Raw genomic sequence first — 18,055 nt, forward strand, 5'->3', positions numbered from 1 at the left:
CTTCCCCTCCCTCCCCCACCCGCACCCCCATGTAAATATCAGGGGTAAGCCCAACCCCAGTTTGCCCCGCAGCCATTTAACAGCAGACCGTCAAGTGGCTTGAGGCGAGACATCTACCTGAATATGGGCAGAAAGAGCCATCCCAGGGACCTGTCGGCCAATCTAAAGGGTTGACCAGCTCTCTGGTGCCAGCCGCGCCAGTAAGAGTGGTGGCCACTGCTGGAACTGCACCCTGCGTCCAACAGCGATTGTCATTGGTGGCTGCCAGGCCCCGGGGTGAGAGGAGTGGGGGCTTGCTGGTGAGGGGAATTGGGGGCCTGGCGCACAGGTTGAGGCAGGAGGTGATAGATGGTGCAGAGGAAAGCACCAATAGTCCCAGGAGGGGTTGGAAATAAGGTACCTCCCCCCTCTCCCACCGGTCCAAGCAGTGAAAGATGCGGGCCTTCTCAATCGGTGTGGCCTCCACCAAACTAATGGCCACTTCAAAGTCTTCGACTGGCCCGTGGGTGGGATAGTTGCAAGAAGTTCGCTGTAAGAATGTAACGGGGGTGAGGGTGATGGACAGACACCAGGAACGGCCCCCATGGAAGTGCGCCCAATTTTGCACCCCCCCCCCCCCCCCCCGGTTTGGTAACCCGACCCCAGGAGCTTAACATTCAGCCCCATGTGTTCAGTGGCATGTTGAGAGAATATCCAATACTAAGACTCAGCACCAACGGGTACTGAGAACACTTATTTTTGTACCAGCAACCTCATATGTTTCTTCCTTAAGTTTCCACTTTTAAATTACCTTGTACTCTCGCCTTTCACGAGAATGGCAGTGTAATTGCACAAAAATGCAATGTATGTGTGATGGCCAATAGGTTAACATGGTTTATGTCTCACTGTTTCACACATTGTATTCAAGTCCTGTTCCACAAAGAGATTTTGTAGAGCAAAAGAGGGAAATGTCCAGTGAATTTCAGCATCTGTGTTGCAATTGATTTGCGTCAATGAGTTCCTGACCTCAACAGTGCTACTGTGGGGGGTAAATCAGAAAGCATGGGCTGGATTCTCCAATTTTCAGACTATGTCCGGAGGATCTGAGGCGTTTTACGTCAAAAAAATCCGCAGCGCCCCAGCACCAATCCTAGAGGATAGCAGCCATGCCACGTAAAACGCCTGACCTCCACGACAAAATGGCCATAGAATCGCCGGGTCCGTGGCCGCGCATGCGGATGGCAACGACCTGCAGCGGTCACACCTTACAACATGAAGCCGGCCGTGCACGTGCCCAACCTGCCAAATAGTGCCCCCCTGGACACCCCCTCGCCACCCGCTGGCCACCCCCCACTAGTCCCCCCAGCCCTCACCTACTTAGCAACTGTCTCAAGAAATGCATTAGCAACTGAGTTTAAGCAGACGATCTGTCCGTTTTCTCAGCTGGGTAACAAGGTGGGGTACAGAGATTGGTGGGGGGTGGAGAGGGGAGGAATCTCACCACCTGTGTAGGGAGGGCAATAACTTTTAAAAATATGTGGCGGGGGAAACTTAACCTGATTATTCCACTCACTGGCTTTGCGAGACCTTATTATTTCCTAATGGATTGGCTCACAGTCCATTAATTAAACATTCTTCTTCCAATTTTTGCTGTTATATAAGCATAAAATGCATTAGGTGGATGCTTCTGAAGAAAAGTCCAACATTAAAAGTTAGTCACATATTCCCATATCTTAGTGGTTTCATCAGGTGTGTCAGATCAGCTTTCATTGGAACCAAGAGCCTCAGCAAGCACTAACTGGTCTGCTAAAGTGAGATATTTTTACGCGTGATTGTAGATAATCTGTGTAGGGTGCCAATGGGTGGGCACAAAGAATGTCTGATGTTCTTCAGTTAATCCGCCTCTCCTCATAATGCACTAGATGGGGCAGTTCCTATTGGAAACCCCACCAGTGCCAGTGACGCTACTGGAGACGTGAAGAAAAAATTCGACCAAATGCCTCGAAGGCATATGTAGATTAAGTATCAACAGACAACAAATGAAGTCAAATATTGCAGACATTGGAGAAATCTATGAACCCTTTGAATTGGCACACATGGGACAATAATAACAGAAGAATTGAACTCATCTACTCCCAAATACGATAATTAATGTATCTTCTATTAAGAAATTCTAAAAGTAAGCCTTAGATATGCACTAAATACTTGCTTTGTATGTTTAGTTAGTTTTGTCTAGGGCACAATATTAACTGGCAAATTATTTTACGATTGAAATGTGTAAAAATAGTATACTTTAACATATTTTAATGCATTTGCCATAATTGGTTTGAAATTTAAAATGTTACTATTGAAGCTAACAATGCTTTCAGTTCATCTCAAGATTGTTTAATTTGAATGGCATATTTTTGCTGCTTGCTACTCTCCTCTGGTATCCTAAAATAAAGTGACATTTGGCAGCTGTTGTCTATCAAATTCATAAATATGAGCTTGATTGCAATAATGCCAGAAAACTGGCAGTAGCAACACACCTGAAATAAAGCTGCTTTAACACTTCACCTGATCTAAATAGTCAGTTAATCCTTAGAAATGCCAAACTTTTTGTGCAGTCAAGCATAAGGTGCACAGAGGATAAGCAAGCTTTTCCATTATGCATGGCCATTTAATTTGCAAACCACAATTCACAGTATGGGTGTCTGTGCTGATAGAGTGCAGCATGGATACTGTGGTTAGTTTCTTCAGGATTAAAGCAGCCAAACCAATGGCCCTTCAAAAATGTTCATGTAACTGAATGTTGAGCCAGAAGGAGAGGAGTGCTTCTCCTGGCTCCACATTGAAGCTGTGTGCTTCTGCCGGCCATCAGGTCAGCAAACCTCACCTCTCCATGCCCGCTGTGCCGCCCCCCCCCCCCCTCCCCACACACACACACACACACACACACAAATCCATCCTCCTCCTGCACTTATCATGGACATTGGGTCCCTATCAGCCAACATTCCTGCTCTTCCATTAGCATGTTACCTCTTGGGGTTTAATACAGTAGTATCCCTTGCATGCAGGTCATCTCCAGGTGACACAAAAAGACCAATTTTGCACAGTCCTCTTGCCCATCATTTTGGTCATGCCAGTAGTTGCCATTGTTGGGTTTGTGCCTGTGATCAAACGGAAACCAAATTTCCAGGTTTGTGCCCAATGTTGTAACGTGTAGATGTGTGGGTAAAAGACCTCCCAGTGCTTCTGATGCCTGGTTAACCGCAGGTCACAAACAATGTGAAGCTGGCAATTAAAACGATTCACAGCACGAGAAAAAAATGTATGCCCACAGCATTACTATATGGAAATGATGACCACATACAAAAGTAAAATTAACTTTTTTATTGACAGAGAAATATGAATGAATTGAAAGTTGCCACCTCGCCTCACCTTAATCCATTCTCTTCCAATATTTTATGAGAATACCAGGATTGGAGCAGGTAGTAAAGGATCAGAGGAAAAGTCTTAACTGGTTCTGACAACACACTTCTGGCTTTAATAGAAATGAGACACTAGATTGTGTTGCTAATGAAGGTTGGAGAGAAGCCCAGACAAAAAAACTGCAGTATTGATTATATATTCTATGATGCCTTCTACATCAATGTATCCATAAAAACCGATGGCGCACGAGTACTTCACTATATTACAATAGTGACTACACTTCAATGAAGTGTACTTCATTGGTTGTCAAATACTTTGAGACAGCCGGTGGTCGTGAAAAGCATTTTATAAATGCAAGTCTTTCTTTACATTCCAGCTTTCAATATTTGATACAACTGTATTTGAAAAATGAAATGAAAATTGCTTATTGTCACGAGTAGGCTTCAATGAAGTTACTGTGAAAAGCCCCTAGTCGCCACATTCCGGCACCTGTTCGGGGAGGCTGGTAGGGGAATTGAACCGTGCTGCTGGCCTGCCTTGGTCTGCTTTAAAAGCCAGCAATTTAGCCCAGTGTGCTAAACCACTTCATGTATTTATATTATTTATTATTTGTTAATGGGGTATGAGTATCTTTTCATATTCTCCTTGAGAAGCAATGAGACATTTTCTTGAACCACTGCAGTCCATGAGGTGAAGGTACATTCACAGTGTAGTCAGGGAAGGAGTTCCAGAATTTTGAAGCAACAATTTAAAAACAAATTTAGATTACCCAATTATTTTTTCCAATTAAGGGGCAATTTAGTGTGGCCAATCCACCTACTCTGTACATTTTTGGGTTGTGGGGGCGAAACCCACACAGACACGGGGAGAATGTGCAAACTTCACACGGACAGTAACCCAGAGCCGGGATCGAACCTGGGACCTCAGCGCCGTGAGGCAGCTGTGCTAACCACTAGGCCACCGGGCTGCCCTTTTCTGAAGCAATAATAATATTGCTTTCCATTAGGATAGTGTGTGACTTGGAGGGGAACTTGCAAGTGGTGGTGTTCCCATGCATCGGCTGCCCTTCTAAGTGATGGAATTCATGGATTTGGAAAATATTGTTGAAGGAATCCAAACCTAGATCATAAATGCTATAAAAAAGCAGAGCTCGCTCAAATCGCTTGACTTTTACTGTACTGAGCATACCGTGGATCGGTTTTAGCTAAATTAAATTGACGAGGCGGGGCAGTTGCTGCAGTGCATCCTAAAGATGGTACACATTGCTCCACATTTCTTAATTGCTAATGGCCTAGGATGTTTTGAGGCCAATTAAGGAGATGAGCAACAAATGTTACCCTTGCCAGCAATACCCATAGGCCATGAAACAATAAAGAGGAAAACATGCAGATGGTGGACAGGTTTTGGAGCTTCAGGAAGTGAGTTACTCCTCACAAATCAAATTATCTCCTGCAGTCAGTAGGAGTAGTCACCACATCACTGACTATTGGAACCTAAAATTTCACCAAGTATCAGCTCATACATATGTATCTGATAACAGTTAGACAACGGCTGAAGAAGTAGAGGATGAAACAAAGTTCAGTGATAATGAAAGGATGGAAAATGTAGGCATGATGTTGGGTGAGCAACTGTAGGACACCACCCTGGCAGGTTGCCTGATTCTCTCTGGTAGCCTCAGAACTCAGACGTTCTGGGGTTGCCTCAACCTATAACACTGTTGGACAAGTCCAGAAAAGGAACTTGAGAAAGGAATGCCCACAACTTAGCGTCTAAGGATCCATCCCACCTCTTGGAAACTCCTCTCAAGTGAGTGATTGAACATGCAGTTTGAGAGGGTGGCACGGTGGCTCAGTTACCACTGCTGCTTCATGGCACTGAGGACCCAGGTTCAATCCTAGCCTCGGGCCACTGTCTGTGTGGAGATTGCACATTCTCCCTGTGTCTGTGTGGGTTTTGCCCCCACAACCCAAAGATGTGCAGGGCAGGTAGCTTGACCACACTAAATTGCCCCTTAATTGGAAAATAAATAATTGGCTATTCTAAATTATTTTTTTTTAAAGGAGTGGGAAATTCACCAAGAAAAAACTTTGAGCTCCTGAGGAACATTCATACAAACAGTCCATGTCCTGACCATGCACACTCCAGGGTTATATGCACTAAAAGATGACAAAACTCAGTTTCTTCAATATATGTTGGAGTTTCTCACGCAGTTAGCAATTGTCAGTCCTGCTAATGTCAGAGAAAAAATTAGTTCCTCGGGGAAGGACAGCAGGAAAATGACTTGCATTACCATCCTTGAAAATGCACCCAATCAAAGGTAAAAGCATTTGATGGGAGAAGAATCAGCCAATGGAAACCAACATGTTAATCATTTGGCTGTATATTGTCTGGTGCTAATACCAGAATGGTGAAATGAATGGTCAAAGTGCATGGAAATGACAGTGTGGAAGAGGGAATATAATGTAGAAATGAACAGCACATAAATCCCCGCTGAAACATTCCTGTGGCATAAAGGTGAAGACAGCCACTACTCAAATTGCCACAGATGCCAATAGTTGTCTGTGCCTCCACATCTCAGTCACAGCCTCACCAATATCATGACAGCAGTGATCCCCCTGGTCCTAAATGTTTCGGAGACTTAGACAACCTATAGCATGCACCTCAAAGCACGAGAGAAATTAAAAATCCTCCAAATCCAGTGGGAAGAATGGGCAGTCCAACAACAATGTCCTCTCCGATGCCAGTCTGTCCACCATCAAGACGCTAATCACTTAAAACCAGCTCCACTGGACAGGGACATGTTCATATGACATCAGACTCCCTGAAATAATTGCTCTTCTCGGAACTCGGTCACAGCAGAAGACTCCCAGGATGACAGCAGAAATGCTTGAGGTTGTCCTCAAAACATCACTGAAGAGGTCAAAAATACCCACCATCCTCTAGGGAGCCCCTAGCTTCTGACCGACCAAAATGGAGGAGGTTCAGTCAAGAAGGCACCAAACACGTCAAAAGACTTAGTCGGCAATGTGTAGTGGGAAGTTCAAGGTGTCGGAGGGAGCACACAGTGCTCAGACTCACCTACCCAACCTTTCAACCACCACCTGCCCCATGTAGAATCCTTACAATGCAGAAGGATTGTATTCAGTTTATCAAGTCTGCGCCAACCCTCCAAAAGAGCACCCTATGTTGGCCCCCTGCCCCACCCTATCCCCGTAACCCCACCTAACCTTGCACATCTTTGGACACTCAGGGGCAATTTAGCATGGCCAATCCACCTAATGTGCACACCTTTGGACTGTGGGAGGAAACTATGGCACCTAGAGGAAACCCACGCAGACATGGGGAGAACGTACAAACTCCACACAGTCACCCAAGGTTGGAATTGAACCCTGGTCCCTGGAGCTGTGAGGCAGCAATGCTAACTACGCACAGTATGCTGATTGTGTATTGAACTTTTTGGCCGTCTCAGAATCCATAGAGCCAGGCTGCAAGCAAGTCATCATTGATCCTGAGAGACTGCCTTAGAAGAAGGAGGAGAAACAGCCTAATGTAATGAACTCCATCATGCTTATGGAATACTCTGATGTGGTATAGTTGATCTAGTTTATCGTGTGCCTGTGTTTTCCAAGCTGTATGGACCGTAGCCCACCCCCTGCTGCCTTGCTTGAGTTATAAAATAGTCAGCATAGAATCTGGAAATAAATATTTCTCTTTACAATTCACTGTAGCAATCCTGTGCCAAAATTTACATCTCTTGAACTAACTATCCACTCTGAATGGAACTGAACAACACAATTGTCCTTAATACATCCCACAGAGAAAAACAGCCTTTAGCAAGTCCGTCAAAATTATTAGCAAGTCTTTTACAAGCATTCTTTTCTTTTCCCCACTCTCACAATACCCTCAGATTGTGAGGAAAAGCTGAAATTTTCAGTAATTGCTGAAAAAATTGTCATTTTCCCCCCAGTTTCTACATACCGGTAGCTTATATTTTATACAGAGTAAATACCCCAGCCTTGATGTTTTCTATTGATAGAATGAAAAACTGTTGTCTGACATCCACACCCAGATATAATGGTAGTATTTTGAGTGTAATTCTATGTTTAACTAGGATTGTACTCTGTGGAATTACTTTGCTATTTTGTTTGTTGATTTGGTGGGGGGGTTTCATCACTAAGAAATTGAATTGAAAAAAATGCTGGAGAGAGAAAAGATCGTTTTGACAGTTTCATTAAGCAAGATTGTAAGTTAAAAGTTGACCTCTTTAGGTTAACCCATTGTACAAATCAAATTTAAAATTATTCTATTATTCTCTGGAATACAAGGATAAATTTCATTTCTCCAAGTGAGGGCTTTGTAATTACTGGCACAGAAGCAAGTGATGTTAAGTAATAATTTAATTGAAACAGTGTAAATAAGCTTGATGTTAAATGGAACAAAAGCATTTTTCTGTTTAATGCTTAATGTTTATTCCACGTTTTGTGCTGCTTAAAGTATTTGAAGAGCAACGCTTTAAAATTTAGCTAAAATCCCTTAATCAATGCTAATTAGCCCTAACTTGCATATGTTAATTAAGACTATTTACCAAAATTATAGGTATGAACATCCCCAGAGGGGTTCCTGTTCATTTAATTAGTCCCAATTAGCTCTAATTAACACGTGTAAATGAGATACTGTTGAACCTAAAATAAACATAGTGCTGCCTGCTGTATTCACATGCAATTTGACTTATTGTATATGTTTGTAGAGGGAAGAGGCAGTTGAAACCCTTTAATTAATGCAAATTGCTGTCAGTGCAGCATTTTCATAGAAGGCATTCATTTCTGGAACTGTAGCAGAAATAAAATCTATTACAATGGACCTGGATATTCCAGCTGCAATCGCAGGGAACAATTTCTGATACTGCAGATTGGCAAAACTGCTGCAAATAAACAAGCTGGTATATATCAGGATTGCTAACAGATTATTAATATTAATTTGTGATTCACATTTTATTTTTCTATAAATCTTATTTCCCAAGATTATATTTTGGGGATAACTTAACACATACATATGCCATATAATAAATAGATTAATTTAGTTGATTCTGTGGACCAAAAAAAAAAATCCCTTTGCATTTTTGTACTATTAATGTTATTAAGTTAACATTTACAACAAAAGAAAAATTCTGTGAAAACAACTAAAGTGATAAAATATATTCAGTTTAATTAAATTAAACCATTTGTTGCATTACATTTGTGTATTTCGCATAAATATTAAGCACTGTTGGATAAATGGAACTTAAATGAAGCAAGTATTATTGTTCATTACCATCAATCATACATTTCTTGTATGTATATCAGTCACAACATTACTAATAAGATCTTTGGCACCAAAACTCACAGGTAACTTAAGTTGAATATAATGCAGAATAGACCTGTAATTAGCAAATTACAGTGTACAAATAACAGCACAGTTCACCCCACTGCATTTTACAGCAGTCGGATTGGGATAGCCTAATTAAGTGGGTAAGTCAATTGCATGAACATCATGAAGGTTGAATCTATCTGACCTGTAAACACCACCACTTTGACCAATTTATGAAATTACATATTGCTTTACATACAAATCCAAGATGAAATTGTACATTCTGCTTACATTCAGTGATTATGCTTCTTGCCCATTTATTGAAACAATTATGGGTAGAAATTTGTCTTTTTGTTAAATGTGGTTGAGTGGTGCATAATCTTTGATTCCTGTGAGTTTCGACTCGCAAGCTCCCATTAACTCAATAGAATTTATGAGTGTTTGAATGTATTAGAACAAACGCCAAGATTTTATGGGAACACGGCCACCATAATGGTGCTGAGCTACTTGTTGGGCTGGATCTTCAAATTGCGGTTGGCAAACAGATGCCCAGATCATTTCCAGGCCCCAACGCCTTCCAGGAACATAATTTAATCGGACCCATGCCCATTCCCAACCTAACCAGCAATTGTAAATCCAGCCCTTTATCTCGAACACTTTTTTAAAAAAACTGTGAGAAACAAATCATTCATGCCTCAAAGGGGACATTGCTTTTCTTTTTAAATCTAGAGTACCCAATTATTTTCTTCTCCAATTAAGGGGCAATTTAGCATGGCCAATCCACCTAACCTGCACATCTTTGGGTTGTGGGGGTTAAACCCACGCAGACATGGGGAGAATGTGCAAACTCCACACAGACAGTGACCCAGGGCCGGGATTCGAACACGGGTCCTCAGCGCCGCAGTCCCAGTGCTAACCACTGCGCTACACGTCGCCCTGACAAAGGGGACATTATACGTTGCCTTTCAAAACCTTAAGATATGGAATACTTTTGAAGTATAGGCAATGTTATACATGGGAAAACTTTGAAAAATACATAGAAAATTGAATTTAATAGAAAATCTTAAAAACTTGGTGATGTGTGTGGCATCTTGAAAATATTTACTATTTTGCACTCTAGGTATTAAGAAGTGACTGTTTGTGGAAGTAATTCTGTGCTAGAATGGAAAATGAATAATCACAGTTTTTCATTTCTACTTTTTCCAAGGTATCGTGCCATCATATCAACATGAGAATAGGGCACAAAAGAAAGAAATAATCACAATTAATTTTTCAGCTTACAACTTGTATATTGCACATCCTACATTGATTTCGGCCTCGTATTACTAAATAACTACCACATGAGGGTTAGCATTTGACACAAGTATTCTTATCTTGAAGCCTATCTTCACTCACACACTTCATAAAATATGACCACCATCATTAAAGATCTAAATTCGATTCCGGGAACATCTGAAAATAAATCTGGCAGAGTAAATTATGCACTTGTCACTAGGATGGTGTCTAACTGCTTACTGTTGCAGTTGCTGTGGCAAGGATAGTTACACTAGTAGAAACCAAATTCTTCTGTCACTTATGAACGCCATTTTGATGCATCACAATCTTTAAATGTATCTGATGCTCAGCTTTTCCTTTCGAATGGTTTTGTCCTGTGGATAATTAAGATGCAATTACCCCATGATAATAGTAGGTCAAATAGCAGCAGGATCAGAATATTTCAACATTCCTGTTAGTTATAAATTGATCCAGTATACACAATTGTTCATATTTAAATGTTAATATATGGAATTATGTAATACTACTCTTCAGATCTGTCTTGCAATGTAAAAACAATTGATATCAAGATACGTAACTGATGATTTGATATAAATGTATCACATTACCTACATGATGCTTGTGATAAGTACAGCAGTTTCCCATCCAAATAGTGTTTTCCTGCTCTCATTTCCACTCAGTCTTTGTCTCAGTTTCCTCAATGTATCAGTTTTTTACAAATTTGTTTCACTTCATCATCTGCAACTTGCCATTTCTTCTGCTGTTCTGATTCCAGTTTTGGACAGGCATTGCCTAATGTTTGGTGGGCAATGCAAGGCTGGGAATTTAACACAAGATATATTTAAATTGGCCTCTGAGCAACTTCAACTACAAAATCTTTGTTATTATCCCAGAACTCAGAGAGGAATTTTTGGCTGATGTTGAAAAATGGGTAAACTGAGAGCTCTTGCTCACACAAGAATTTCTAATCAATAATGAGGCTATGCATAATAGTCAAATCCTTCCTTAGTTTCAGCCTGTAGTGCAGCCATAAATACTCAAACATATAAATTAAAATGCATAAGAATTGAAATTAAACTATTCAGCCAACATCCAATTCAAACATGAACATTATTTATGTTCAGTGTGCACCTAGTTTTGAACTATGTTTTTTCTCAGTAACATATCAATCTAGTTCAATACTGATGTAAAAGTTTAACATCATGATTTCTAGCCGATTTGGGCGGCCCGGTAGCACAGTGGTTAGCACTGCTGCCTCACAGCACCAAGGACCCGGTTCGATCCCAGCCCTGGGTCACAGTCTGTGTGCAGTTTTCACATTCTCCTTGTGTCTGTGTGGGTCTCACCCCCACAACACAAAGAAATGCAGGACAGCTGGATTGGCCACACTAAATTGCCCCTTAATTAGAAAAAAATTAATTGTGTATTTTAAATTTTAAAAAATGATTTCTAGCCGTGTCAAGTCACCATCTTTTCCCAGGGAAAAGGTCATGCTAAACCTATTTCCCAATAGACTATTTCTTAGAAGTCAAAGTTTCTATGCATGCTAGGCAGTTAACAATCAGAACTTCACCCCAGAGCAGTGTCCGCTGTGGCTCTGTTGGCAGCACTCTGGCCTCTGAATCAAGGGGTTCTTGATTCAAGTCTGAGTGTCAGACTTGGGCACAAAATTCAAGACTGATACTCTAATGCAGACTGAGTACGTGCTGCAGGTTAAACCTTTTGGATGACACATTAAACAAAGGTTGTCTCTATTTTCTCAGGTTGATGAAAAAGATCCCATGGTGCTATTTTGGAGAATTTGTTTGTTACAAATAAAAGAGATTATCTGGTCATTATCACATTAATTCACTGCCACTTCCCTTCCAGGAATGCCTACCCTAAAGAAGAACTGATCTTCTCTCCGACAGGACTTCGGTTGCACCATTTAAATTTCCTTTGCCTTTCTATCCATGACCACTTTGTTAATCTCCTCCTATCGCTAGCACTCTATCCAGCCTCATTGCTCCACGCTACACACACACCCCGCCCCACAACAGTATAAATCTGACCCTATTTCCAGTTCTCTCTAGCTTTGAGAAATTAGCCATCTAGACTCAAAACGTTAGCTCCCTTCTCTCTCCAAAGGTGCTGTCAGATCTGCTGAGATTGTCCAGTATTTTCTGTTTTTGTATCACATTGCTGCTGGTCGGGGTGTGCTGTCCATAAATTGCAATGATGGCTACATTTCAAATGCACCTCATTGGCTCTAAAGAATTTTGAGATATCTGGTGGACATGAAAGGCACTATATAAATGCAATGCTTTATTGTTTCTCCACATAGAATATGCAAATAGTCTTTGAATAATTATGCATGCAGGTCACATCAGGAACTGCAGAGGGCAATTGTGCTCGGTGTTGCCTAAACAAGCCATATCTTTTCTGGTTGACAGTGTCACAGCAGCAAAGTCTCACAGCAAACTATATTTAATTGATAACAGAGCAGACGAACAGGAATTAAAGAAATAGCATGTGAAATGGATATATGCAACTAAAACTGCTTTTGGAAGCACAGTCTTTAATTAAACAGTAAAAAAAATGAAAATTTTAATGCACATTTGTAATTGAAGGAAACATATCTCAGAGATGATGATAATTGGTTGAGTAAGCAATTAACAGATATGCAAATATGTGGGACTCGCTATAATACAATACTCCACAATAACGCAACACAATACAACGCTCATGGCAGCCCCTGACCTCCACCATTTCACTGACGAAAACAAATATTATATGCGTTTACATTTAAAATTTATTATGGAGAGCAAATGGTGATACTTCATTTAGGTGTATAAATTGCCCAACATAACCACAGTATCAAAATTAACCACAACAAACCCCATAACGAATACCTTCCGGTTAAGTACAGCTATCCCCGATGAAAATGGAAATGTTTTCATATCTTATCACCAGATTTGTTTCCACCTGGCACCGGATGAGGAAGACCACCAGGTGGAAATGTAAATCAGTCATGGGTGATGTGGCATTACTCTCCCGAAACTTTTCCTTCAGCTTATAAGATGCTTTTAAATTAAATGTTTATCAGCAAAAGGATGGCTGTATTCAACAAGAGGATGCCTCATTACTGGCCTATGTGACAACATTCACAATGCACTGTAAATGAATGACAGTAAAAAAAGAAAAAAAGAAAAAATGTACATTTACATAACCGTGGTTTGAGGATATCCCAAAATGTTTTGCAGCCAATGAAGTACTTTTAAGATGTGGTCACTGGTGTAATGCAGGAAATGCACCAGCCAATTTACTCACAGTAAGCTCCCACAGACAGCAATACGTTAATGAACATTTTAGCTGTTTTAGTTACATTCGTTGAGGGACAAATATTGGCCAGGACTTGGGGATAACTTTCCTGTTGTTCTTTGAATTGGCGGTTGAGATATTTTATGACAACCAGTAAATTATATAAAGTGATGGGATTGGACTCACTACTAGCTATTGTATCTAGCAAGGAGATCATTTTAATCAGTATGGTGTTGATTTGGCTCAACTTAAGTCATTGGCTAGCAAAATACTGGTCAGCGGAAAGATTTCTTCTGCGCGCAGTGTAGAACAAAATGATAAAATAGTTTAATTTTCTGCTGTTCTGGCTGAGATCAGCTATTACGTCAGAGACCAGGATTATAAACTGTAATCTTCCTGGCCTGTGTGACTTGGTTCCAAAGTAAAACATGCACTGACAAGCTGAGCTAATGGGGGAGGCTGTCTGTCATTTTTGTATGAAGTTGTGGACTAAAGAATAAAGTGGGAAGAAGGGACTCCATGTATCTGCAAGGAAAAATGCAGAGTTCTGGTTTCTGATGAAGACTGTTCAAAATGTCTTTCACACTGAGAGGGTGACAGTAATAGAGGCTCCACTTGAGAATATTAAACGGGAAGACAAAAATAATGGATGTCATAGACATATATAAACAGAGATGGAATATTTGCCTTTAGAGATAATTAACCAAACGTAATCCCAAAATCTAGTAATTCCCAATCATTTCAAAGATTTTCTGAATCACACAATAACAAGATGCATGTTTAGACACATTGGGAATGAAGATATGTAGAACGTCTAATATGCACGTCATTCAATCTATACATATAGTCTATTTGGCTATGTGTTTCTTTTACATTATATGGGATTTATATTTTAAAAAAAACACACCAGCTCCAATGGGCAGAACCAGCGCAATTAGGACAGTTTGAATTCAGACTTTGGACTGTTTAAATCTGTAATTACGCTAAAATATGGGATTACAGAAGATAGTGATATCATTCTCACTGATAACTTGTGCAGTCCTATGCTTCAATGTTAACATTGTTGTAGTCAAGATGCTGATTTCATTATATGCCATTGTACTATAGCATGGAACAATAAGATATGGATTTATGCCCATGGTTCTCTAAGTGCCAAATAGAAGAAAGTGATTTCAATGACAAAGTAAAATTGAAGGATGCTTCATCCCAGCCTGTGTTTTGCACCTTCTAACTATCGTTTACAGGGCATCTTTCAGACAAGGAATCAAAGCAGGGTACCTGACGTTCTTCCTTACTCAGCTGAAATTTTGAGTGGCATAAAAGAGAGGGTAACCAGAAAATAATTTTAAAATGTAACACAAAAGATAGAAAATAAGCAGTGAATATGTCAACCCCATCTCCTTTGATGTGTGAAATATTCAATGTGTCTCAGGGTTATCTTTCTAGCTGAATATGTATATCAAAACACATGTCATTCACAGATTCACTAGTGTACTGCAGCCTTCAAGAAAAGTTCTTGTTCTTTGCACTGTTGAAAAGAGCATGAATTGTATAATTGTTTCAAATACAGAGTGGACACACATAAGCATCATCTAAATATAGATACAGCCATTACTTTGGAGGTCAGCTGCAAAGGCTTCATAAATTAACTCATATAACTCTTCCACTACTACATTCCCTCTCTAGGTCCAACACTTGTTCACTATGAAATTCAATGCATTATACTGACTGCTAAATAATTAGATCACTGTAAACATTGCAAAAGAAAAAGGTTTAAATAAAATACAAAGCAACAGGAGCACAACTTCAGGCATCATTCCATGCTTGTAATGTTCTGTCTTGTAATTTCTTCCCATCAAAAAACATGAATGTTCTCCGAAAATTGTTTAAACTTGAACAAGCTTAAGGATTTTGAAAAGATTAAAAGACTTAACCTTAGTAACTAGTGAATCTTCTAATGTTATTAAGTTCGAGACTTCTGACTTGTTGAATCAGTGATCAACAACACTTGCAGTTATGTTATGCCTGTAAGATCCCAAGGTATTTCACAGGAGCATTATCAAACAATATTTGACATCAAGCAACGTAAGGAAATCTGAGCAAAAATTAGTTTCTTTAAGTCATTAATGCAATAGGGAGAAATGTAATTAACATCTTTGGATTCACACAAATATGTCAATGTTATGGTATTTATACCTATCTGCATATACTTACTCACTTACTAACATGAGGCACTTTAAACCAACTTACTAGATGTGAAGTATGATAACACGGTTTGGAAAGGGATGAGAAGGCATTATATTGATCCAGGTGTTGTTTTTTAAAATAAATTTAGAGTACCCAATTATTTTTTCCAATTAAGGGGCAATTTAGCGCGGCCAATCCACCTACCCTGCACATCTTTTGGGTTGTGGGGGTGAAACCCACGCAGACACGGGGAGAATGTGCAAACTCCTCACGGACAGTGACCCAGGGCCGGGATTCGAAACCGGGTCCTCAGCACCGTAGGCAGCAATGCTAACCACTGTGCCACCGTGCTGCCCTTCAAGTGTTGTTTTTGTGAACCTCCTGTAGCATTATTTGTGCTAAGTCAAATGATGTGCTGTTTCATAACAGTATGTTCAGCAATAACCTTCCCTCCTGCTCATAGCAGAGAGGTACCTCTTTGAATGGAAAAATAGTTATTTCCTTGCAGGATACTGCGAGGCCTGGATAGAGTGGACGTGGAGAGGATGTTTCCACGAGTAGGAAAAATTAGAACCAGAGGGCACAACCTCAGACGAAAGGGACGATCCTTTAAAACAGAGATGAGGAGGAATTTCTTCAGCCAGAGGGTGATGAATCTTTGGAACTCTTTGCCGCAATAGGCTGTGGAGGCCAAATCGCTGAGTGTCTTTGAGACAGAGATGGATAAGTTCTTCATTAATAAGGGGATCAGGGGTTTTGGGGAGAAGGCAGGAGAATGGGGCTGAGAAAAATATCAGCCATGATTGAATGGCGGAGCAGACTCGATGGGCTGAGTGGCCTAATTCTGTTCCTATGTCTTATGGTCTCTTTCCACTTTACAACTGGTGTTCTCCTTGCCCCCACCCCCACCCCACCACAGAAGGTTTACAGCCCCCATTCTGAGAACAAAATATATCTCCATCTCTATTTTACCCTCCCAATCCCTGCCCCAATGAACAAAATCCTATTCATTTTTTTATTCAACCAAACAGGATAGACAGCATAAATGCATATTTTCTCTTTGAATTCTGTATTCTATTTTTGTTTTCTATATGTTCCTCCTTCTCTATCGCTACAGTTTCTGGAATGTTTTCTTCCTCTTTCTCCAGAGGTACTTATTTCGCTGCCTATGTACAATTTTGTAATATTTTCTCGCTTTGCCATCTGTCTGCGTTTCTCATTCTCTGCAGTTTCTAAATATTTTTATTCACTTCCTTATTATGTCATGACATGATGTTTTTGTAATGTTTCTCTGATCTTTCTATACGTGTGTGGCTCTGGCAGCACGGTGGCGCAGTGGGTTAGCCCTGCAACCTCACAGCGCTGAGGTCCCAGGTTCGATCCCGGCTCTGGGTCACTGTCTGCATGGAGTTTGCACATTCTCCCCGTGTTTGCGTGGGTTTCGCCCCCACAGCCCAAAAATGTGCAAGCTAGATGGATTGCCCCTTAATTGGAAAAAATGAATTGGGTACTCTAAATTTTTTTTAAATAAAAATAAGTGTGTGTCTCTTACTTCTACTCTATTGTTTCAAAAGGATTTTTTCTTTCTCTCTGCTTCCCTCTTTCTGTGTTTTACTTTAGAGTGATAATTTTCTCTCGGGATGGCACTTTTTATTCCATTCTGTTTGATTTCAATATTTCCGATATCTTTTACTCTCTAGTTTCTTTGCTGTTCTCTATTTCCTGCCATTTTTTGTACCCAGTCCTTTAACTCTCCTGATCCTTTCAACTTTCTACTCCCTCTAAGACTTTCTCAATTGTTCCAGGCTCTCAAATTAAAAACAAAAGGGGAGAATTTCCACCCCCTGATATTTTTTACTCACCAGAAGCGTGTATTTTCAGTCAGCTGCTCTCATATTTCTGCCTCCTCCCAATCTTCTCCTGAAATAATGTTCAGAGTATATTCATTAGAGACAGACCTCTGTACATTGGCAGATTAGGGTTGTTTTAAAATAGTGATTCTTGGAACAGCCTCCCACCTTTTCAATGAAGATTGAACTGCACCAACAAGATCTCATGTTTTTCTTAGATTCATTTTTGTTCTACAGAATAGGTTCTTTCACTTTCTCCTTCACACATTTCTATCAGTCCTCCTTTACTTGTGCTTCTGTGTACATTTATTTTCATTTTTCCTCTCTTTGCTTCTTTTCTCCCTTCTCTTATTAATTGTTATTCCTCCCCAGAAAACAAGCCAAGCAATAATACTTCCAGTCAATGGACCATTGGATATTGAGTCCAGTGACCACAGTAATGGTCATTGAGTAATGACCAAAGAGACTAGGAAAGAGCATCAGTTGGTAAATCCTGGGAATTACAATCTTAAAGATCAGAAGCTGACTCTTGCAATATACACCTTGCTTTCCTTCAGACATTTTACTTTGTTCCAAGCATTCAGCTATCCAGGTGAGGATTGTAAAGTATGGGTCGGGGGTGTACCCCGAGTCCCAAATGTGCAGTGTTTTTTTTGGGAGGTGTGCTTTTTTAAATTCATTCATGGACCTTGCTGACTGCGCCAGCA

At 40.4% G+C, this 18,055-nt stretch overlaps 1 long non-coding RNA gene across 7 annotated transcripts in view; it reads right to left on the reverse strand.

Moving 5' to 3' along the window:
- Positions 1 to 18,055, reverse strand: part of LOC119974931 — a 46,389-nt gene that overhangs the window by 15,734 nt on the left and 12,600 nt on the right. For 3 of the 7 annotated variants that reach the window (XR_005462610.1, XR_005462615.1, XR_005462613.1), the window contains exons 2-4: positions 17,361 to 17,418; positions 10,620 to 10,828; positions 8,591 to 10,385 (exon numbers count right to left, since the gene is read on the reverse strand). This is a non-coding gene — a long non-coding RNA (uncharacterized LOC119974931). Of the gene's footprint in view, positions 1 to 8,589; positions 10,386 to 10,619; positions 10,829 to 17,360; positions 17,419 to 18,055 lie in introns of those variants that run through there. The other 4 variants (XR_005462614.1, XR_005462616.1, XR_005462611.1 and 1 more) reach the window with 2 other exon arrangements.

The sequence above is a fragment of the Scyliorhinus canicula genome, chromosome 12, assembly GCF_902713615.1.
Source record: "Scyliorhinus canicula chromosome 12, sScyCan1.1, whole genome shotgun sequence".
NCBI lineage: Eukaryota > Metazoa > Chordata > Chondrichthyes > Carcharhiniformes > Scyliorhinidae > Scyliorhinus > Scyliorhinus canicula.